Raw genomic sequence first — 17,148 nt, forward strand, 5'->3', positions numbered from 1 at the left:
CTTCATTTATAATTTTGAGTCGGTTTATAATTTAATATAATTAATAATAATTTAATATGATATAATTTATATTTTGTGTCAATTTACAATGTAGTACAGTGCCTGGAACATAGTTAAGCACTTAATAAACAATTTTTGATTGATTGATAGGTTAATCGAATTCAGCCCTCTCATTTTATAGATGAGATTGAGGCCCAGAAAGAGTGAATGACTTGTCCAAGGTCAGAAGTAGTGTCAGAATCAAGACTCTAACATAGAACCTCAAATTCTAAATCTAGTGGTTTTTCCATGGCATATAATGGAAGCATGTTCAGAGTGGACAAGAGAATACATAAGAGAGATATGATAGCCATCTTCAATTATTTGAAAGTATATCATAAGGAAGATAGATTAAAATTGTTCTGCCTGGTGTTATAGGACACAACTACAAGCAAGGGTGCAAGTTGGAGAGAGGTAAATTTTGCTTGATGTAAAGAAGTACTTCCTTACTATTACATCTGGTCCAAAGTGGAAAAGGTTGCCTTGGAGAGAAATGGGTTCTTTTATCAGAAGATACCAAATGGGCTCTGAGTGACCACTTATCTGGAATTTTATGGAAGCTGTTCCTCTTGAGGCATAGGTTAGATTTGATGAATTCTGTGATCATTCCTAACTCAGATTTTGTGATTCTATAAATTTAGAAATTTAAATCAGTCTTCATTCTGTTTTATTCATAACTACCTGGTAGAAGTACAGCCTGAATATCCGTAATTTCAGTCAGATCCATTAAAACTGTACAAAATTGAAATCTAATCTAATCTGTACACTTGTGCTTTGTGAAATCATTTTGGGGAAGGTGCACAGCATCACAAGGAGAAAGTTGTGTCTGCTGACTGGTTTCCTGTTTTTCCTTTGATTAAACTGCCTAAGCCTGTAATCACAGGAGTATATAGACTATAAACGCACCTGGGCTATACTCCTTGCAGGCCTAGTCTTGTGATTCTATGATGCCATCATCTCTCTAGAGTTTGACTTTTGTCACATTGGGTTCATCCTAACTCGTCTGGTAAGTTACTAAAAAAGAGGTTTCTATTTTAATTTTAAAATTGTCATCTAAATTCTTGATTTTTGTGCATAGTTTTGTGACTGTTGATTTTTTTTCTTCTAATAATGTAAGGATCCACTCACTGCTTTGATTGTTTGTTTTTACATTAACCTCTTATACCAACATAACTGCAAAATTTACAAGCTAGCCAATTCTCTTTACTTCTGTTTTGTTTCCAAAGTCTAGACACCAAGTGTAATAATTTTGAGGCAGATAAGATCCACTGATGGTTGGAAAGCATTTATTAAGATCTCATTGTGTCCTACATACCCTGCTAAACAGTGGGGATAAGAAAAAGGCAAAAATGATTCCTGTCCTAAAGGACTATATATTCTAAGGGGATAAATCCATCGTGAATCATCTCTGACAATTTCATTGTCTGCTAAGGACACCATTCTGAATATTTGAAAATGCATGAATCAGGAAGTATAATACAATACTAGAACTGTCTTTTCTGATTTTTTTTGTGCTTCTCATCTCTAAACACTTTCTTCAGCTACCGTTGACATAGCCTGTGTTTAGATTTTTTTCAAAAAGCATTAGCACCATAATAGAATGGATCTGGTCACAACTTTCTTCATAATCACCAGTTGCCTTGGTCTTATCTTATTTGAGAAACTGAAAGATTGATTTTTTTCGGCTTCTCTTCTTTTTTTCTCCACTTATTTTCTCTCCTAAAGATTTTAGTGTCCTAATTTGTATTTCTAGTTAGACATTATGGATGGCTCATGTGTCTAAGGAAAGGCCAGTGACAGAAGGAAAAAGAGAAAATCATATACTTCCCACAGGCACTAAGCCAGTCACTATTTTATTTCAGTTCTGCTTTGTGGTTAGCTCAGTTGGATGCAGCAAGATTCTACTGATGTCAGTGTCATGACTGCCAATCTCAGGAACCTAAAAATCTAGCCACTGGGGGTCAGATTGCTCTGCTCTATTCTACAACTTCAGATGTAACTAATGTGGATAATAAAAAAGACCACTGTAAAAGAGGGTAAAGGTATATCAGAGCAAATCCATCCCTATGACAGAAAAAAAAATCAAAGCAGATGGTCTGAGATAGGATTTGTGGCATCATCTTCACATGAGAAGGACCATATTCAAAAGGGTCTTAAGAGGCTAAAAGTGTTATTCTAGAGGCAGTGCCTAGACGATGTCACAAACCTTGGGTTCCCAGTGTGGGATGAATGTAAGTCAATATGCCAGTACTGGTAACATAGAGGAAGAGTGTGTAATTATTCAATCACTCACTACAAGTGTCTCTTTTTATCAGAAAGCTTACTTGTACGTACAAGGAGTCAGAGTATAACTCTGGCTGCCTGAACAAAGCAATGAGAAAACTTATATACGTTATTTTAGCAGAGCTAGCAAGCCTGTATGACCTCATTTTTATGACCCCCATGTATGTTTAACCATGATACAAGAAGAGGATTTTCCTTAATGGAATAGATTGTAAATACAACAAATTAGATAGTTGTCAAAGTGTCAATTGGATTTGTAGCCCCAGGATCTCTGTGTTTAATTGGCCATTAACATTCCACAACATAGTATATGCCCATAAAATATTAAGATAAGGAAAAGTCACACAATTCAAGATAGTGTCTGGGCTCAAGGTTTTCACCCTTAATGGCCATGGACAGAGCAAGGAATACTCCATCTGGATTTGTTGATACAAAATAGAGATGTCTCTGAGCTTACTCAGAGAACAAAGAGACTGTTAGGATCAGGCTTTTCTTCTGGTTAAGTAGTTCAGGCCCTGACTCTTATTGAAATTACAAAAATGATATAAAATAGTATAATATTTTCCACAATGGTTATTTAAAAGGAAAACTTATTTACCTTCTGGGAGGTTAACATCGCATCACTGGATATACTACCTGACCAAATTTGTGAAAAGTATGTATCACTTTTATAATAATTTCAAAATTCAGATACAATTTCATGTTATTCATAAAAATGAGATTGTTGTTCTCTCTTGCTTGATCTTGCTTGTATTTTATACTTTGGGAACAATACATAGTTAGCAATAAAAGAGTATATTTCCTCACATGTAAAATTGATGGTGGCTGAGGATGAAGACTAGATGGTTGCTAAAGTGACCTATGCCTTTGAATTCTAAGATTCTGAATGTTAGAATTTTTTTCTTTGCCCTTGATCTGATGAAAAATCTAACCTGCCTTTGGGCTGAAACCCTGTGAGCTATTGCTCTTCTCTTAATGGATAAGAAAAATTTTGTAATCAGTAGAGATCTTGAACATCTGGTTAATGAGTTGGGCATGCTTTCAAAGGTGATAAAGTTATTTCCATTACCTAATAAATGTGTTGATTTATTTTCTATTAGCACTAAATTATTTTGATTATCATAGAAGTGGACCATTTAACAAACATGTACTTCTGGATATAGAAAGAAATGTTCAGATTCAATGGAAAAAAATACGGATATCCATTCATCACCAAAAAAAAAAACATTTCTCAGTGAAAGATAATAAGCGTATTACCCATGAGGTTAACAGGCTAGTAGGACACAGAAACATAGCCATTATCATAACCCTGGGCCATCACTTCAAACCCTTCCCTATTGACATCTTCATCCAAAGGGCCATCAATGTCCAAAGGGCCATTGAGTGATTAATCTTGAGGAGCTCTGACACCAGGGTGATCTTGAGAACTGAAAACACCAGGGAACTATACTTTATGATGGAGAGATTTGGCAACTTTCATGGCTACATCCAGTACCTTATCATAAAGGATATTTTCTAGGATCTCATTGTAGGTGTTATTGATGCTTGGGACGTTAACACTGCATATGAAATTAATAATATCCACCCACTTGATCATGTAGTTGGAAATCAGATTAATGTGTTCTTAAACTATATCTGCCAAAGAACAGATACAGAATGTCATTGTGGAGCACTCTCTGTTGATACCTCCCTTCATACTGTTTTAAGTTTGCCTGAAGCAGTCCTGACCAGAAAATCAGTTTTCAAAGGTATTATTCCCTGCAAGGCTTTTAATCATACAAAATGACCTTCTTTTGTTTACTCAGTTCTCCCATTCCCTCCAAAGATTTTATTTTAAAGTTTACAGTTGTGAAAACTATGACCTGAAAGATAAAACTATACATAACAGCAGCCTTCTGTGATACTTGGAATTAAGATTACAGTTTAATAAAGAACCCTGTTTTAGTACAGTTGTTGACCCCTCCCTGCATTACAGCACGCTTCCATGTACCAAGAAGAAAATGCCTTGCCACGCATTCCTGTAATCCCCAAGGGAACCCCACCCTCTTGCTTCAACTTGAATTTGCACAAGACCCTGTCCCAAGACTCTGGGCTTTAGGAACAAGGAACTGACCTACACCCAAAGTGAACAAACAAGTCCTGTTACAGGTCCCTCAATGCCCCTGCCCCCAAACAGTATAATAATAAGGCAACATGAATTCAGTTAGGCCGCGAGGGGCCCCTCGAGGCCAGTTTCTGTCAGCTAAAAGGATAAGGTTATGCAAAGACAGACACTTGCTAACATTCCTGTTCTTTGACCTTTTTTTCTGTAAAAGCCTGGAGACAACGCATACAGTTAAGGGAAGTAATTAACCCCTGAACTTCCTCTTCTGTACCCACCTGCTTTGCCTTAAAAATCATTCCCTGAGCTCTGTTCGGCCCGCTCTGATTTGGGTTGCTTGTGCTCCGGGCGGCCACCGGCTAATAAATTCTTCAATTCAAACTTATACTCTGTGACGTGTCTTGCTCACTGTTGGTATAACACTTTGAATATGTAAAATATACAAATGATTTCTAATTTTCATTGAAGTGAAAATAATAATAATAATAAATTAGCACTTAGACACAATTTTAAGGTTTACACAAGTCTCACATATTATCTCAGTTGACCCATAAAAACTCTGGGATGTAGGTGATATTATTATCCTCCATTTTATAGATAAGGAAATTGAGGCCAAGAAAGGTTATATATCTTGCCGAAGGTCTCCAAGCTAGCAAGTATCTAGGGCTGGATTTGAATTCAGAACTTTCTGACTCTAGGTTCAGCTCTCCAAATTTGAGTAAGACAGACAATTTGCATTTGGAAAGAACTCTGTGGGTATAAAGTTCAGTTATTCTAGGAAACATAATAACAGGTAGAAAAGTTTTCAAGCACAGAAACATTTAGCAGTATTCCAAATTCCAACACAGAGAAAGGCAACAAATATGATCATGAGTCTTGGTATAAATATTTGTATGTTCTGATTTCTATATGTTGTCTTCCCCATTAAAATGTAAGTATCTTGAAGTCAGGTGCTATTTTTGTTTCTTTTTATCCCCAGGACTTAGCACAGTGCCTAGCACATAGCAAGAATTTAATAAACAAAGAGTTAACTGCTGTTGCCATCAACACTTTGAATCCAGAACCAACTTTTACATGGAAGAGGCCAAGTAGAGTAAACATTAACACTTCTTTAGTACTAATTTGTTCTACAAACTCTTCCGATAGGAAAAGTCATTCTATTCAGCACCTCTGGGAGTCAATGAGTTAGTAAGCATTTGTTAAGTGCCTATTATGTGCCAGAAACTGTGTTAAGTGTTGGGGATAGTTATTGTCAATATGCTCATGTCCCCACAGAAGCTATTGCTAAGGGGTCCCTCCAGACAACCTCATAACTTCTTGTTTACCTCATCTCTATTATGAAGAATCATAGACCTAGAGGGTGGGGCAACCCTCCATCCATCCATTTCCTCTTATATTATCTTTAGCTCTTCTGAATTTAGGGCCCAAGAGGAGAAGTCAGCACATTCCTCATTCCTTATATCTGCTTCTAGGGTGTTTTTTTTCTTTTTTTAATTAATTTTTTTGTTTGTTTACAACACTCAATTCCACAAGTTTTTGAGTTCCAATTTTTCTCCCACTCCCTCTTCTTCACCCTCCCCAAGCCCAAGACAGCATGCAATCTGATATAGGTTCTATATATACCTTCACATTAAACTTATTTTCCCAATAATCAAGTTGAAAAGAAGAATTATAACCATGAAATGAACCATGAGAAAGATGTAACAAAACCAAAAATAATTTTTTTAAAAAAAAAAGAGCAAACGGTTTGCTTCAATCTGCATTCAGATTCTGTAATTCTTTCTCTGGTTGTGGATAGCCTTTTCCATCATGAGTCTTTTGGAGCTGTCTTAGAACCTTGCATTGTTGAGAAGACCCAAGTCTATCAAAGTTAGTCATCACAGAAGCAATGTGTCTGTGGTTGTGTAAAATGTTCTCCTGGTTCTGCTCCCTTCACTCATCATCAGATCATATAAGACTCTCCAGGTTCTTATGAAGTCCATCTGCTCCTCATTTTTTACAGCACAATAGTATTCCATTACATTCATATACCACAATTTGTTTAGCCATTTCCCAATTGATGGGCATCCCCTTGATTTCCAGTTCTTTGCCACCACTAAAAGAACTGCTGTAAATGTTTTTGTACATATAGGTCCTTTTCCCCCTCGTATGATCTCTTTGGGATACAGCTCTAGGGTGTTTTATGCTGGTATTTCTCAATAACTTTTTACTAACAATTTTCGTGATTTTATCAGTCTTGTGGCTTTGCTTCTTTTGGAATAGGGTGAAGGGAATTGTGCTAATAATTATTAAGAGGTTTTTATTGTTATTCTTAATCTGTATTGTAGAAGTGTCCTAGTAGTTTTAGCTGTTTTGGAATTATAGAATGTCACAGAAGAGGCAGTCTAGCCAGTGACCCTAAAAGCAATAGGTCTTTATTACAAGGCTATTTTCAAAAGGGAAGTCACATTGTGTAATCTGAGACATTCAAGGGTTCAAGGGATCAGGTCCAATGGAAGACAGGTTCAAGGCAAAGGAATCATTTGGTTCTCAGTCACCTGAGGGAGAAGTTTTGAGTGTGTGTGTGTGGGGGGGATAATTTTAAATTTTGCTTCCAGATATTGAGTTGAACATTTTTGTTTTAGTGAACTTAATAAATTAGATGAAACTGAGTATCATGGAATGATCAAAAATACCTATGATGGAGCACACATGAATGTCAGAAATTTTGAGTGTCATTTATGAGACCATCAGAAGATACAACTGTTAGCTAATAAGTTGTCTCTATAATAGGGGGAAAAGATAAAGACATGAGGTCTTTGATAGCCTCTGGGAAGGACTTAGCAAAGTGTCTGACACATAGTAGATATTTAATAAATATGTGTATGAGATGTTTATGGAGAAGTAGCACTTCTGGTGAGATGCCTTGCTGAACCCTTCTCAGAGCTACTCATCCACCTTTGGTGTCCATGTCACCCAACTCTCACCTACTGCTCCAAGAAGCTATAGCATGCAGAGCAGCCATGCCCCAGTAAAACCATCTTGGCAGATAGTTAAATCAGACTGAGAATAACAGACAGGCCTCAAATCCATTGGTGAGTTAGGGGGTTGTGTACCCTAAGCATGTGAAGGTTTCCCCTAGTGGAATGGGAAGATGAGAACGATTTGTTCCAATGACCACGAAGGGGGCTGAAGCAGGCACTGTGGAGCACGTAGAGCTTGGTCAGACATTGAAGACACCAAGGTCTTCCACTGCACCCTGGGACATTGCCAGTTGTCCTGACTTTTGTCTTGACACTATACTTCAATGGCTCTTCAAGACAAAGTGAGGCTGATGACTTTGTGCAATTTTGTTTTACTAAATCCAATTTATGCACAAGTCAAGACATCACCCCACAATGTCATTAGTTCTTCTTTGAAAATGAAGGACAAACAACACTTAATAAATACTTGTTAATTGATTGATACCTTGTTTTTTCTGTCCTTAACTTTTCCTCTTATGTGACCCTTAATAGTGTCCACTCTTGTCTTTTTGATTCTACTTTTTTTTCACTTTGCATTCTTTTATAAAGCTCTTTTGGAATTTCTTAGTATCTTTCATGTTTATTGGTCATAATTGTGTAGTCAATCTGTCAAGTAGTATTCTATTTCCCTGCTCATTGTAATTCACATCTTACCGTGTAGTTAACAAAATTGTTCACATAAAGAACTCAGTCAAGCAAAAATGTCAAAAAGTGTTAGAAAGCTAAGTCACATTTGCCAAGCCTTCTCCAAACCCTCCACCCCTAGTTCTATAGGATAAGAAATTTTAGAAGTCACATTTTTAAAAAATGTCAGAGTAATAGCAGACATTTCAAAAACTATAAAATAAAAATGTCTAAATTGAACAAAATATACAAATTATGTCATAAAATAGGATGAAATTTACAAACCTTGTAAACATAATGATACTGTCATATGTGAAAATAGTAAGACTCACTTAAAAGATAAACAGTAGCTAACATAATTTATACATACAAATCCACAACAAAAGAGATCCTTCAAGCACTAGAGAAAGAAATTCAAATATATTTAAACTTTCTACTCTTTGTATTTATGATTTAATGTATGTAAATATCACAATCTTTTCTAACTATAATGGCAACAATTAACTTAATTTGGGATAAAATGTGTTCTTTAATGCTTGCCATATAAATGTAAAGATATTTAAAACACACATTTGAAATCAGATCAGGATCAGGAGTTGATCAGGAGTAATAATAACAAAGAGCAAGGAACCTGTCTTCAATAAAAAAGGAGTTAAGGCTCAGGGGAATATTACTCAATAGTTCAGAAGAGAGCTATAACTTGTTTCATTTACTAATTTTAATAAATAAAGTAGTTATAGAAGGAAGATTGTGGCATCACAGTTCCTCCCCAATGTAATAAGTATGTGACAATTTGCCAAGTACAAACAGTTAGAGGCTGACTTAGTACATGATGAATCACAGATAACACAAAGCTGCAGGTTAGATGACACTTCCCCTAACACTTAAAGACAAACAGGTATGTGAACAACAGATCACTGGGTCAGCATAACTTTTAATATCTCTTGTCACAGCTATCTTTAGGAACTTCTAACTCCTACAAGAGGCCTATACTATTTCTCTCAGATTTTAGTCCCCTCCAACCAAACGCTTTGCATTTATTTTACATATTTTTATTTCCTTGTTGTGCCCCACTCTTCTTTAGACAATGAAACCATCCCCCCAACCCCTCCCCCAGAATGGAAGGTCCTTGGGATCAGGGACTCTTTCATTTTTGTCTTTGTGTTCCAGCACTTAGCACAGTGCCTGGTGTGTAGTAAATAATTAGTAACTGCTTGCTTAACTGAATTGAATATTGGATACACTGTCACTGATCAAAAAGGGTCCACTTTTACAGAACTTGTATGTATTATATTTCAAATTTTTCTTTGTTGTAGGTTTCTGGATACATCCATCACAGACCAATAAACTGGGAAACATGAGTATACGTAGCTATTCTATGTAAATAGTATAATTACATCCAGAATGCAATGGAACTAATTGAGGAAAAGTATCACTAGGAATGCATCTACTTGTGGATTGTATAGGTCATGCATCAGCATGCAGATTTGATCAGACAACGTTAGATAGTGAGAATCATCAGGTGATAATGTGGGGGGATGAATTTTCCCAAAACATGGGAAGAAATTTTGTTTTCTATATGCTAACTAGGAAGCCTGATGGGACACTTCATATGGACTGAGCTCTTGATGATTTATTCCCTCCTGAAATGATTGTGTGGGCATAGGTATCACAAGAGTGCTAGACATGACAAATGGATGATTAGGGCTGGAGAAGTTGTTTGAGGAATGGATGGGAATTACTCATCCACGATCAGAAAGGAATACTCTCTTAGGACTATATCCAAGCGATGGTAGGGATGTTTGTCATAGACAGCTGATGGAATAGAGGTCAGATACATTTGCAAGTGGTATAATACTAGAGGGATCCTGCTTTTAGCTAAGAAACAATACTCAATTTCTGAGAAAACACAATAAGAAATAAGTCTGGACTAGGCCAGTTGCCTAGTTATACATTCTTCAATGAAGGAAGAATCTAGCCAGGATGGGGAACCTGCAGCCTCTCCTGATTCTAGCCTTTAGTTGAATTCTTGGGTCTAAAATGAACAGCCACTCCTGGGCATAAGAACTATTTTGTAAGACCTGACAGCTGTTTTGGTGGCAATACTTAAAAAGTGACAATAAGGACTCAATGTCTTGGTGTTTGGGATGATGAAGATATGGTTACACGTCCCTGAATTCCTTTTGATTGTTATACAGCTGGGTTCTGGTATTGACTTGAAATAAACTAAATGAGTTTGCTCCCTTACTCCCAAGAAGAAAAGGACTTTCTGTTAATGATTGTGGTTCATGCTCAGTTAACATAATCCCAACATAGAAATTATTACTACAACTACTGTTCAATCTTTGGTGGATCTCTTATGTTGCAGAGAAGTTTTTTATATCATCAAATCAGACAAGTACCTAGCTTTCATTATGAAAATGAAAGAAGAATTCAGAAATCCTAGAAATCAGTTGTCAGTTTTATGTTATCTGGACAAATGGAATATATACAACATATGAAAGAAGAATTTCCCTAGTTGAATGAAATCTGGAGCTAAGAAGTCATACGTGAAGATTTGGGTACCAAGAGGATGGGAATTGTACCCTACCAGATTTCCCAGATAGACCTTGCAAATAGTTGGAGGAAAGGGAGTTACATAGCATATGTTTGGTTATGTCACTTTGCTTAGACATCAGTAGGAAAGTATCTTCATAATCACTTTCCAGCTAAGGCCAAGGGCTTATATTGTATAAAGGGTTGACCTAGACCCATTTGGGAACAGTTAGATGATTAACTCATTTTGTCTAGTCAGGAGAGAAGTACTTAGGAACTAGAACACAAATATAGAGAGTGTGAATGAAAAATGAGGCATGCCCTGAGACAAGTATTTAGATGTAGCCAATAACTGGCTTCTGAAGAGAAACACCAATTTCACAGGGTCACCCAATGTTACCTGGAAGGGGACCATCCTTCTAAGACCAGTCCTACAGACACATAGCAGTTGGTTATGTAGGTCCCTTGTCCTCATACAATGGATACAATTTGTCCTTACACTTATAAACACTTATTCAGGCTATGTAATTAAAATGCCTACTGGAAAAGAAGAAAAAGGTTAAGATTTTGCAGAATTCCATAACCAATCTACACAGCTATCCCCTGTGTGATAACCTCAGGTTAAAACTCATACTTCTGACAGAAATGATTATTAGTAACCAATATCCTGGAACAATTCAGAAGTCTTCTATTTTCTTGAAGGACATTACTAATAGTGAGATTGCATTGATTCCCTTCAATCTTAGACTCCACCCAAACTTACATGGAATTTAATCTAAGGTGGGGAAGCCCATACTGTTCTACTCGAACTTGGGTGGAAAGAACCTTTTGTCTAGATAGCTCAAGGCTGTGTGTGGTCTGAGTAGAGATAATTTCTCTGTCCAAGGATGACATAATGTCACTAGAAGCCCTTCATTGCTTTGAGGGGTATATAAAATGTAAGCCTTCATGATTATCTTTGGTCTAAGTGAGACAGCCGAATGACCACCCTTTTATTAATAACCCACTGGCCTAACTAGTAAAATTATTAAATCACCCAGGAACTATGTCTCTCAAAACTTTTTAAATGTCACGTTTATGATGATGAGATGAAGTGACTTTAGAGGAAAAGAGGCATGTCTGGCTTAAGGTCTCCCAGGAAACTCACTCTTCTTCAAGCATTCATGGTGAGATTTCTTCACCTAGAAAGAGGGCCTTTCCTGAGAAACTCTAAGTTGAGATTTTGACTCTCCTCAACCTACAACTTCTAATCTTAACCTTTGCTCATTTCTGAGTAAACATATATGTGACTATATGTCTGTTTTTAGTGTTGAGCTGCAGCTTTTTTCTAATTTTCAATCTCATAGGGAGGTACATTGTCAAATAGATGTGTCTACTTGAAAAAGATCCCCCAAGGTAAGCTATCTGGGGAAGAGAGAGAGAAAAACCTGTGTATACAGTAAAGGGCCACCTGGGAAATTCAGAGTATTATGAATATTCAGCTTATGAAACCAATTGCTGGCAAAACCTCCAAAGTACTAGCAACATATTCCAAATTTCCTACTGGTCTGGAGTTTCAAAAAGGGAAATCTGGGTCTGTACTCTCTGAGGGAATCTCTAAAGCTACAATCTTTTCTTCCAGGTTTTTGGGATGACATAAATGTGTGTGTGTGTGTGTGTGTGTGTGTGTGTGAAAGGAGCTCTTTAAGTAATGGTGTAGAGGTGGGTGAGACTGCCAAAGAGGACTTTGAGAGAAGCCTTATTCTTTTTTTTTCTTTTTCCTCCCTTTTTATTTATTTTAACAGTATTTTTCCCAATTATATGTCAAGACAATTTTTAGCATTCATTTTTACAAGATTTTGAGTTCCAAATTTTTCTTCCTCTCTCCCTCCTCTCCCCTCTCCTCTTCTGAAAATGGCAGGCAATCTGATGTAGGTTATATCATGTAAAACGTAGTTCCATATTAGTCATGGTTGTGAAAGAAGAAATAGATCAAAAGAAAAAAAAACATGAAAAAGAATAAAGTGAAAAAAAGTATGGTTCAATCTGCATTCAGAGTCTATCAGTTCTTTATATGGATGAAGATATCACTTTCTTTTGTGAGTTCTTTGTACTTGTCTTGGATCACTGTGTTGCTGAGAAGAGCTGAGTCATTCATAATTGATCATAACACAATGTTGCTGATACTGTGTACAATGTTTCCTGGTTCTGCTCACTTCACTTGACATCAGTTCATGTAAGTCTTTCCAAATTTTTCTGAAATCTGCCTGTTCATCATTCCTTATTGTATAATAGTGTTCCATTACATTCGTATACCACAGCTTGTTCGGCCATTCCCCAATTGATAGACACCCCCTCACTTTCCAATATTTTGCCACCACAAAAAGGGCTACTATAAATATTTTTTACACGATGGGTTCTTTTTCCTTGTTAATGATCTACTTTGGGATATAGGCCTAATAATGGTATTACTGGATCAAAGGGTATCACGGTTTTATAGCCCTTTGGGCATAGTTCCAAATTGCTCTCCAGAATGGTTGGATCAATTTACAACTCCACCAATAGTGCATTAGTGTCCCAATATTCCCACATCCTCTCCAACATTTATCATTTTCCTTTTTTGTCTTATTAGCTAATCTGATAAGTGTGAGGTGGTACATCAGAGTTGTTTTAATTTTCATTTCTCTAATAAAAAATGATTTAGAGCACTTCTTCATATACCCATAGCTTTGATTTCTTCATCTGAAAACTGCCTGTTCATATTCTTTGAGCATTTATCAATTGGGGAATGGCTTGTATTCTTATAAATTTAACTCATTTCTCTATATGTTTGAGAAATGAGGACTTTATCAGTGATACTTGTTGTAAAGATTGTTTCCCAGATTTCTGCTTTCCTTCTAATCTTGTTTACATTTGTTTTGTTTGTACAAAAGCTTTTTAATTTAATATAATCAAAATTATCTATATTACAATGTTTTCTCTCTTTCTCCTTCCCCAAACCTTTTTTTACAGAGAATAGGAGAGGAAAGAAAAGGACCGAAATCAATAATAGTAATCTTTATTTGGAGTAGTCTAATCCTACTCCTTTGCCCTTTATATAATCACTCTGCTGAAAATCAGATCACTAGGTTTTGCCATTTCTATCTTCCTTTCTTTCCTTCTTTCCTTCCTTCTTTTTTCTTTCTCTCTTTCTTCTTCTTTCTTTCCTTCTTTCCTTTCTAATCATTGCTTCATATTTGAAGTTTCTTTTGCTTTTAATTACTCCCTTACCAATTTGACACTCTTTCTTCAACCTCTCTCTCTCTGTGTGGAGGGCATCATCATCCTCCAGTTATCCACTTGGTAATCTTGTTCTTAACGAGTCTTCACTTTTATCCCACAAATCTGATCAGTTGTTATCTAAACATATGACTTCTAGATCTATCTATTTATCTGCATAATTAGAGATAGAGATAGAGATCCAGTCCAACATCAATAATTGTTTGTCGGAAATTTCTAACTAGATGTCCCACAGATATCCCATAGTGTCCCATACACACTAGCTTTCCCACCTTGGATAGAAATAGAACTAATTATTTTCCCCTCCAAAATAAAAAAAAAATCAGTCCTCTTCATTAGTTAACTCAAAGGCACCACTATCTCTCCAGTAAGCTGGGTTTACAGTCTGGTAGCATGGAAAAAAAGGTTGTATGCAGAATCAGAAGATTTTGGCTCAAATTCCATCTTTCATACTTATTACCCATGAAACCTTGTGCAGATCATTTAATCTCTATGGGTTTCAGTTTCTTTCTCTATAAACCTCTGAAAGGGTTGAATTGAATGACCTTTGAGATCCCTTCCAGCTCTAATAACCATTGTCTTATACTCAATCCATATAACCAATCAGCTGCCAAATCTTGTTGTTTCTACATCTACAATAGCTGTCCCTTTTACTCATTCACAAAGCTGTGAACTTGGTTCATGACTTAGTTGCCTTTTTTCTGAACTATTACAATAACCTTCTAATTATTCTCCCTGTCTCAAGTCTTTCCCAACCTGTCCTCTACATAGCCACTGACAGACCCTGAAAATAAATGATCGAACAGCTCACAGAAGTTATAGACAAAAAGCCTTCCTTATTTCATTGGAGGAGGGAAACTAAACACACAAACAAGGATCTCCTCTGGAACAAAGGAGATCCAAGGCAATGAGACTAAGTCTTGATACATATAGTAGCGACTAGACAAAGAAACATGCAATGAGCTGTAGCGATGGCAATAAGCAGGTGACAGCAAGAATGAGGAAAGTTTGATTCAAAGAAGGGCTTCACAACTGGAACATGGTTCCTGCAGGTGCTTGCCTGAGCTCAGGAACCACCTGGGGCTGGTGTGAAACAATCCTGTGATTTTGCTTCAGCAGAATTTATCCACAGGGTGAGTGCAAAGGATTGTTATCTTAGGCTTGGGGCACAGCTTGCTTGCTGGGCCTTAGCTCTGGAAAACAAAAAGAGGGTTGAAAAGAGAGGGGTGGTCTCTTGGCATGGGGATCCTGACATTTCACCTTTTCAGCTAAAGGGAAGAGGTCTAAGAGAGCTACTCCCATTCTGGCCAAGACAGCAGTGTCACGCATAAGCCAAGAAGCAAGCTGGACCAGGATGAGATGTTGCTTAGGTTGGTGAGCTTGGGGATTAAGGTGGCAAATTCAACAATTTAGACCCTCCCCCTGAGGAATAATGGAAGTATAGATGAAGAATGCCATTTTTGATCACAAGAGCTTAATTCCTTAAAGGAACCTATCAGGGACATGCATACTAGGTATCATTGTGAAATTCCCAATAGGGCAAAGAACATAAATGATAGAACAATAGGTGTTATCCATCACTGTCTGTTACAAGCAGAAAAAAGGAGGGGGAAGCTAAAAATGTAGAGAAAGAAAATGCCAACACACACTTAATTGAGGCTTTGGTGATTGGACACATAACAAAGGGAAGAGGGAAAAAACTAGGACAGTATACTCAGCCTTTCTCTGGAGTTCTGGGACAGCTGTCTCATCTAGATGTCAGCTGCTTTTGGGTCGGTACTAGACCAAAGTTGAGGTCTCCGGGGGATTCTACAATACATTCAGGACCATGGGCTTTCTTCAGATGATTCAGGAGTCCATACAACAAATTTGGCAGCTGTGAGAGTAGTCAGAAGGATATGGTAGGGGCCCTTTGATTGAGGGAGGGAGTAAACAGGTGCAATTTCCTGAATTCAGAAAAGGAGATTTCCCATTCCCCAAATATTGGTAATATGGAAACATGACTGATTGATTGGTATAGGTACAGGTTTCAGAAAAGACATGTGGGTTATTTGATATATACAATTGTAAGAAAACTCCTTGCACCAATCTTTGTATCTGAGTTTCTGGTCGGCATAATCTAGGTCCTTGGTTAAGGGTCTCTAAACAGTATGTAGAGATGATCCATTTTCCAAGCCACACAGGGCTACATTCAAATCATGCAACAAGGTTTTCTTCCACTTCCCACAACTGAATAAAGTTATCTCACAAGACAAAAGTTGGACTAGACCCATAATTAAATAGATACCAAGCTACTTCCAAGATTAAGTCACAAAATGGAGTCAGTGCGATTCACTCAATTCCCATTATTAACCACTTGCTGTCCTAATCCCTTCAATTCACCCCAATTCACTCAATTCTCCCCACCTTTTTTGCTTCATAGGGTAGTGGGAAATTCTGTATTTCCATGGATCACTTCTCTATAAGTGAAATCTATGAGGTTTTTAGATCAAACTACATAGAAGGTTCACAATGGATTAGTTTTGAGAAGGAAGTTTTACATGTCACCAAGGTGATCAAGAAAATTTAAACATGGGGGGCAGAGTCAAGATAGTAGAGTAAAAGCAGGGACTTGCTTGAACTCTCCCCCAAATCCCTCCAAACACCTGTAAAAAATGACTCTAAATAAATTCTAGAGCTATAGAACTGAAGAAATGACAGAGTGAAACAAGTCTCCAGCCCAAGATGGCCTGGCTGATCCCTGGGAAGGGTCTATAGCACTGGGCTGGGAGCATAGTGCAAACCAGTGTGGGCTGCCCCAGCACAGACCAGGATGGAGCAAACCAGGCAGAGCAGGCCTCAGGGCACTGAATCACTGAGCTGTAGTGGTTTCTAGACTTCTCAAACCACAAACATCAAAGATAACTGAGCAGGTCTGTGGGAAAACTGTGTTGGACCTGGGTAAGAGAAGGTTGTGGTCTGGCCCCAGCTCTGGGGCAGCAGAGGTGGCAGCAGAGGCTGCAGGCAGCAACAGCGGCAGCTGCTTCCCAAACTCCATGCCCACAGATGGTAGGGGGATCAAGTGACTGATCAGAGTGGGAGTACAGGGATCTCTTTGCTGGCACTGAGGCAGGATTCTCTTTCTTTGTCCTACTTGGATCTGGGTTGCAGTCCTGGTTGGTGGTTCTGGGGTAAGGAGGAGCACTGGTGTGGCAGAGCTTGTGGTGGCTGTGTAGAAGGAGTCCTCTTGGTAGTTACAAGGCAGAAAAGAGTGCTTCAGATCACTCACAGACCAGAGCACAGGCCAGGAGAGGAATAAACACCTCT

General features: G+C 37.6%; 1 pseudogene; it reads left to right on the forward strand.

The window, feature by feature from the left end:
* The first annotated feature begins 2,234 nt into the window (after window positions 1-2,234).
* Window positions 2,235-4,108, forward strand: LOC118836744 (annotated as a pseudogene).
* Window positions 4,109-17,148: the final 13,040 nt, after the last annotated feature.

This window comes from Trichosurus vulpecula, chromosome 2, assembly GCF_011100635.1.
Source record: "Trichosurus vulpecula isolate mTriVul1 chromosome 2, mTriVul1.pri, whole genome shotgun sequence".
NCBI lineage: Eukaryota > Metazoa > Chordata > Mammalia > Diprotodontia > Phalangeridae > Trichosurus > Trichosurus vulpecula.